The sequence below is a fragment of the Halyomorpha halys genome, unplaced genomic scaffold (genome assembly GCF_000696795.3).
Source record: "Halyomorpha halys isolate HHAL.00 unplaced genomic scaffold, Hhal_1.1 Scaffold823.1, whole genome shotgun sequence".
Lineage (NCBI taxonomy): Eukaryota > Metazoa > Arthropoda > Insecta > Hemiptera > Pentatomidae > Halyomorpha > Halyomorpha halys.
Window position 1 is genome coordinate 338,063 of NW_027110567.1, and position 7,141 is coordinate 345,203.

The 7,141-nt window shown below is 28.3% G+C and overlaps 1 protein-coding gene across 1 annotated transcript in view; it reads right to left on the reverse strand.

The window, feature by feature from the left end:
• The window catches only part of LOC106686460 (uncharacterized), a gene marked incomplete at its 3' end in the record, with an annotated part of 330,086 nt that extends 323,195 nt beyond the window's left edge, over nucleotides 1-6,891 (reverse strand). Inside the window, exon 1 of the mRNA XM_014429795.2 lies at nucleotides 6,578-6,891. The remainder of the gene's footprint in view (nucleotides 1-6,577) is intronic.
• Between the last annotated feature and the right edge of the window lie 250 nt (nucleotides 6,892-7,141).

The following is a 7,141-nucleotide window of genomic DNA, read 5'->3' on the forward strand; positions in this document are numbered from 1 at the left end:
TTAAAAAATTAAAAATAAATAAAATTTAACGAATATTAGCAAAATTAAATAAAATATAAATGGCGTTGATGACCAATGAAGTTTGGCGCCACTAAACAACCAAACAAACAAACAAACTAATTCATTACTCTATTAAAATTAATTCGATACTAATGTTTATCTAATAATATATAATGTGCACTTAAATTGTAGCGGTACAGATTTTAATTTTTTTAAATTTTTAATATCAAAAAATAAAGAGTTATATAGTGAAAAAATATTCATGATTTTTTTTTTCATAAAATAGTTTTGAGAAAATTAGTAAGCCATCAATTAGAATTAAATTAAAGAAGTTGCTTTATTTCTATTCTATATTGTTGTGATATTCTTAATTTTGCGAAGTTTTAAGATAATGATGTAGCTGTTCGATTGTTTATGTTGGTGTCAATTGGAGCAAAACTGTTCAACGGAGTTGGTCGTTTGAGATCTGTTGTTAATTGTACAATGTTTTTAGATCTTTAGAAGAAGAAGAACATAGGAATCCGTTTAACAATTAACAATTTTAATAAAATGGACTGGAAAGTTTCTGATAATGAATATCAATATTCACATATATAATAATCAAATATACTAGGCGAAATAGAGCTTTTTATGTCTTTGTATAAAAATTATCCGATAGTAATCTATCTTTTATGGATGATGAAGAATAACCTGAATCAAACTGTTATTGGTCTCGTGTTACGTTTAATTTACAGAACCAAAATATTTCCAACCCTTCTAGCAACAGAAGCTTTCCCCTGCTATTCATTAATCCCTCGACATTCTTGACGCTCTTGGTATTTAAAAAAAAAAAATTCGAAAATGTTTGATAACTTAAATGTCACTTATACTTTTGTTAAATCAGCACTGCGTCCCCAACGTAAATTTTTACCAGCGGTTACGAAACAAATATAAAGCATTTCCAAGATCAAAGATATAAGAAGTGAGTAAATTTTACTCATTGATACCTTGAGGTACATTTGAAGGAAGGAATGAAGGTATTTTTTTGAAAATAAATCAAATGGTATCCTCTTTTATTCTCAGCACTCTTTATTATATTAATAGTCCAACGTTTCGGCCTCAAGGATTCTTCAAATATAAATTATCACCTCGCAGCAAAAATTTTAAAATTTCTTAAATTCTTAAATTAAAAATCACCATATTTTTTTCAGATCTTCAATAATCTTTAAAAATTTTAATTTTCGATTAATCAACACTATCACTAGTATATAAAAAATCTTTATATGATTTATAATCTCAACACCTTCTTGAGACTGGTAATTTTTTTAAAAAATAAATAATTTAATTTCTATCCATTTCAGTCTCAAAACATTTTATTTTTCTTATAAGTCCGACGTTTCGGCCAATCCGGCCATCTTCAGAGACAATCTACTTATACCATTTTGAAATTATATAAGTAAAAAACTTTAACTTCATGCAGGCAGAATAGCAAGTAAATACATCCGATATGAAAAGTGGATTGCAATAACTGAAATCGGTCAGGCAAATGGTTAAATATTGACGAAAGACCGCGATAACTGGCAAATCTAAATTTGCATCCAAAAAGATTACTTGAATTACTATATTCTTCTTCTCTGTAAGACACCTATATTCTTACACGATACCGCCAAACCTCATAGTACAAGAGCCCAAGAGGAGAAAAATAGGCAGTTATCTCATCCCAATTTTTAATTACCTTAATGAAAAAAAGATATAATTAATAGTCAAAATTGATGAGTCTGCCAAGTATAGGTAGGGGTAATAAAAAATAGCGGCTGTTTCAAAGCGATAAAAAAAATTTTCATTCAAAGCTATATATCTTAAAAAATCGGAACAGCACAAGAAAACTTAAGATAACGTAGTAAGTAAATTTGCTGAAATATTAGCCTATTAGAAATATTATTAATTTATTTGAAAAGCTTATATCCCAAAAACCAATTGAATTTATTTTGAAAAAATTATATCTCAAAAACCAATTGACGTACAGATGTCTATTAGCACTCAAATTAAAGCTAGTTTAATAAAGTAGTTTATGATGATTATCTTCGTAGGAGTAATAATGTATATGAAATCTGCTAAAATATATTGATTTATAGTTGTTCAGACAAATTTTCATTTCCCATATTTATATTCATATGTGAATATCATAAAAACATATACCCCTACGAAGATAAGTGTCATAAACTACTTTATATAAAGTTAAATTTCCTTTATTTTGAGTGTTGGTAGACATATGTGCATCTTGTGGATTTAGAGATATATTTTTTTATAAAATCCAACATTTTATACGAACAACTACTTATAGAAATTATAGAAATTAGAATTTTGTGAGTTTATTTTGACAAATATCATGTAAACTACTATTGCTACGAAGATAAAGATCATATACTTCTTTATAGTCCATTAAACCAGAACTACTAAAACTACTACTCCTACAAAGATAATCATAATTGACTATTTTGTATTAAATTTAACTAGCTTTAATTTGAGCGCTGGCAGTCATCTGTACGTCCAATGGTTTCTGAAATGAAGTTTTTTATAAATCAAATTTATTGTCCGAACAACTATAAATCAATTTATTTTAGCAAATATCATGTAAACTACTATTGCTACAAAGGTAAAGATCATATACTTCTTTATAGTCCATTAAACCAGCTTTAATATGAGTGCCAATAGACATCTGTACGTCACATAGTTCCTGAGACAGATTTTTCAAAATAAATTAACTAACTACTAATCTTTCAGTAGATTTTTAAGAAATTTTGCTTTTTAAAAAGCTATATCTCGAGAACTATTGGACGGAGATAGCTCTTTTAGAGCTAATATTTCAGAAAATTTACTCTCCTTAAATAATGTTCTCTTAGATTTTCTAGTGCTGTTGTTAGTTTTTAAGATATAGAGCTCCTTATGAAAAATTAATATTTTCTAAGGTTTTGAAGCAGCCGCCATTTTTTATTCCCCCTGCCTATACTTGGCAGACTCATCAGTTTTGACTAGTAATTATACATAGTTTTCATTAAAGCAATCAAAAATTGGGGTGAGATAACTGCCTTTTGTTCTTCCCGGCTCTTGTACTATCATCAGATTCAAAGTTCATTAACTGCTCTTCCCTGTACCGATATCCCACACTGGAAGACAGAGTGGGGCAATGAGAAATAAACCGTTCTTATTATTAAAAGTATTTCTCTATCTTAAAAATATGTAAATTAACCTTAGAGCTGTGTTTGTTACTTATCGTGAACTTCGATCTCATTTTAGGTTTTTATCGATATAAATTCCTAAATATTTTATGAAGTTGATTCCTTCTAATGTTGTGTTAGTAATAATTTTATTTCATTTGCTTTACCAGCTTTTGTTACTGATTCCGGACTAAATTTAGGTTTATTAATGATTAATAGATTTATTTATTGACTGTATATACAATTACAACTGTATATAAAATACAACAAGCAAATTTGAAGTAAGGCCATAGTGATATGATACAGCATGTAGAGAAACGACACCGTAGTAGAACTCTAAAAACACTTTACAATATAAGGTCGAGAGGCCATCTTATTTTCAGGGAGCTCGGATGATTACCAGGAATGGAAGAGGACGCAATGTTAGAAACTAGTGGGTTTGGGTGGTTAGGGAGTTCATAATGGAAGGAATGCTATCGGGTTCGGGCTAGATCGGTTACATAAGGAACATTTAGGTCTTTATGGATGGTTTTATTAGTAACAAAATAAGGAGCATTGAGGTTTTAGTGAAAATTTAAATTGATTTTTCTTAATCCAGCTGTTGTTGTTGTTGCCTTGAACTTCCTTCCAGCTATTTCTAATATTTAGATAAAGGTCTTATAGCAAGTATAAAATTTACAAAACGAAATAATTTGAACTGAAATGGTAGATATCAAAATCTTAGTAAGGAATCTATGGAACCGTTGCGAGAGTCTCTAGCCAACTATACCAGAACCAATCAATCCCTAATTAGGCTCGTATCGAATCAATACGCAGGACATTACCAAACATTAATGCACTATTCTAGATCATATAGTTAATTAGATATATATTTAATATCCTAACATATTTATTTACCATAAATATCAAATAAATAAGCATATATGGTACATGAAACAATGAAAGAAGAAAACACTTTTTTTTCATTTAAACTAAATTCGTAATGCCATTACATTCTCGAATATTCAATAGCGTTGATCCTATATAACATCCATTAAATTACTACTGAATAATAAATACTATAATGAAAGAGCAATATTTCATTTAATACATATTATAATACATTAAATTCACGTAATATTATTAAAACTTCTCGAATATTAACCGTTATAATATACACATCGCGTCTCATGTTTCTGAATTGTGAAATTCTTTCAAAGTATAAAACTAAGAATACCCAACTCTTTTTTAACATATGAAGTGAAGTTATGCAACATATTAATATGTTTTTTTTTTTTTTTTTTTTATTTTCTTCATATTTTCTAATCAATAACTAGGTTATGAGACTCCCTATTTTGTTCGAGCTAGCACTGAACATAAAACTAAAATATTTAATTGTATAATATTTACCGAACTGAAAGGAAAGGTGTTGAGATGTTAAGATTTTCACGAATTCGAAAAAATTATCAGAATTGACGATTTAAATCTTCCCACTGTTGTACGATTTACGATTTTTGTAATATACATTTAGTTTTTCCGATCCTGCAAAAGCTGAATCACATTGGATTAACAATTGGATAATAGTAACTGTGAAATTAAAACTCAATTATAGTTCCATAGTGGCGTAGTATATGGTCGTGTATCTAAGTTTTTATTTTGGTTATAAGAAAGTTTTTATTTAGATTCAATTAGAAGATATTCAAATACCACAAACTTTTATTTTAATATAAAATAAATAATATTGAACAACAAGATACGTGGAAAGAGAAATAGAAAATAGGAAAGCGAGATAGTGTGAACTATGGAGCCATACGTGATAATCCAGAGAATGTACAATGAAAAGAAATTATATATTTTAGGATATTTATTAATTATAGTGTTCAAATTTCGGATATAATGTATCAAATTAGACAATGTATTCTATAATTCAAATATTTATCAATTAATAAACAATTAAAAATATAGAAAAAAGATGCACCTCACACAATTAAATTCATTCGAAATATTTCTTCAGAGTTTTAAAAAAAGTCATGTCTGGTTGGCCAGAACGACAACTTTTTTTCAATCAAAAAATTTGCATGTAAATTAAAAAAAAATTGATTCTGCTTGAAGTACCAGCAGGTTTAAAAATGACAGTCAGTAAAATTAATTCTGATATCTAATAATTAATACAACGAAAAGAGAATATTGTGGAGATAAATATTGGTTTAAGTCATATATTGCGCTGATTTCAAATTTGGCTCTATTTAAATTTGTAGTATTTTAAAGGATACAGAGTTTGGCAAATATTAATTACTTTTTTTTACCCTGATTGATGTTATGAAATAATTTATCATTATATAAAAATTGTAGACAAATATTTAAAAGAAATAAATAATATGGAAATAATTTTGTGACTAATGTCATTTGTGTTTTTTTATAGATTTATTCATATGGGTATAAATATGATTAGTGAAACATAAACGATCATCGGGGTTAAGAAAGTAGAGAAACAACACTCGTAGTACACATATATATTTCTAAATGTTTAAGACCATGTTCTGATTATAAATAAACAAAAAAATTGTACATTAATTCATATCATTTTAAGAGAAAAACATTATTAATGTATATTAAAATATAAAGGAAATCCGACTTCCACTTAATATTGTCTTTATAAATCAAAATATCTCATTGAACTAATTATTTTATGTTTTAGGACTTTAATTCCTGTCTTGACATTTAAGTAGGGTTTAGTTTTTTAGGAATTATTTCCTAGTGTCATTTTTTTTTCAATAAAGTGAATTAATAAAATTTCATTCCAAAATTTCTATTTAACTATTATTATTACATTTTTTAAAGACCTCTTATTTTGCCTTTAAATCAAAAATTAAAACCCAATACTCTATTTATTTGTTTTTTCCTTGGACGTTTGTCATATTTCATTATTATAGTTATATAATTAAAATTTTGTGACCCAAAATAATATAAGGTTCGTAAAAAAAAAAAGTAATGTTAAAAAACTTAATTAATAATTTATCCATTAAATGATTAATTTTAAACTATTGTGGAAATGCTTTTATTTTTTTATAAATAAATAATAAATGCAGAAGTGGAGGACGCACTCTCCCTGAAACGTACAAGAAAAAATGAATTGATTAAACACTATTGTTTTTTTTGTAATTTTTGATCAAAAACCAGTATAAGATAATTTAAAAAAATGTTAGATAGTTAATGTATTGTTACTTTCTATATTTTACTTGTTAAAATAGTAACACTGAATTCGTCTAAAATTAAAATGCAGATCTTCAAATAAGAATACGCTGTGTGGTATATAAGGTTTGTTATTTTGATTTTTTTTTTTTTTTTTTAATAGAAGTATAATAGTAAATTTTTTCTTTTAAAAACATAAAATAACTTACCGTTTCTGTAGACGGGAACAGACCCCTGGAAATTCCGGCTCGGGTTGCTGGTATCTAAAATTCGGCTGAAGAACTCCACGTTGATATTTTTTTTTTTGTTTTTTTTCTCAAAAACACCCAATCGTTTCCATACGCCCTTTCACACACGAAACCGGCCCCTGACCGGAGAGCCGACACAGACGCCCGCGATACCGTTGCGCCCTCGATGACCGAAGAAGTGGATGACCGATAACATTACATGACCCCCGAAGAGACAGAGATTGGGTGACGAAGTGGGTGACGAAGAGCGTGGACAATGACTGGACGGGACTCCAGCCAGGACTGACTCACCTCCCGCGACCGAAGAAGGCCGAAGGGGAACGGCTCTACCCGAACCATCTGCATTTCCTGCCCTCTCTCACCGTCGTCAATACGGCATTGCCCGAATCAGTTTCTTCTAGGCCCTCGTCATCTCTTGTACTGAAATTTTCGTTTTCGTAACAAGATATAATAAGTTTAATATTACTTAATTACTTATTTAATATTACTTAATTTAGGGGAAAGTTATTGTAACCGTATAACAAT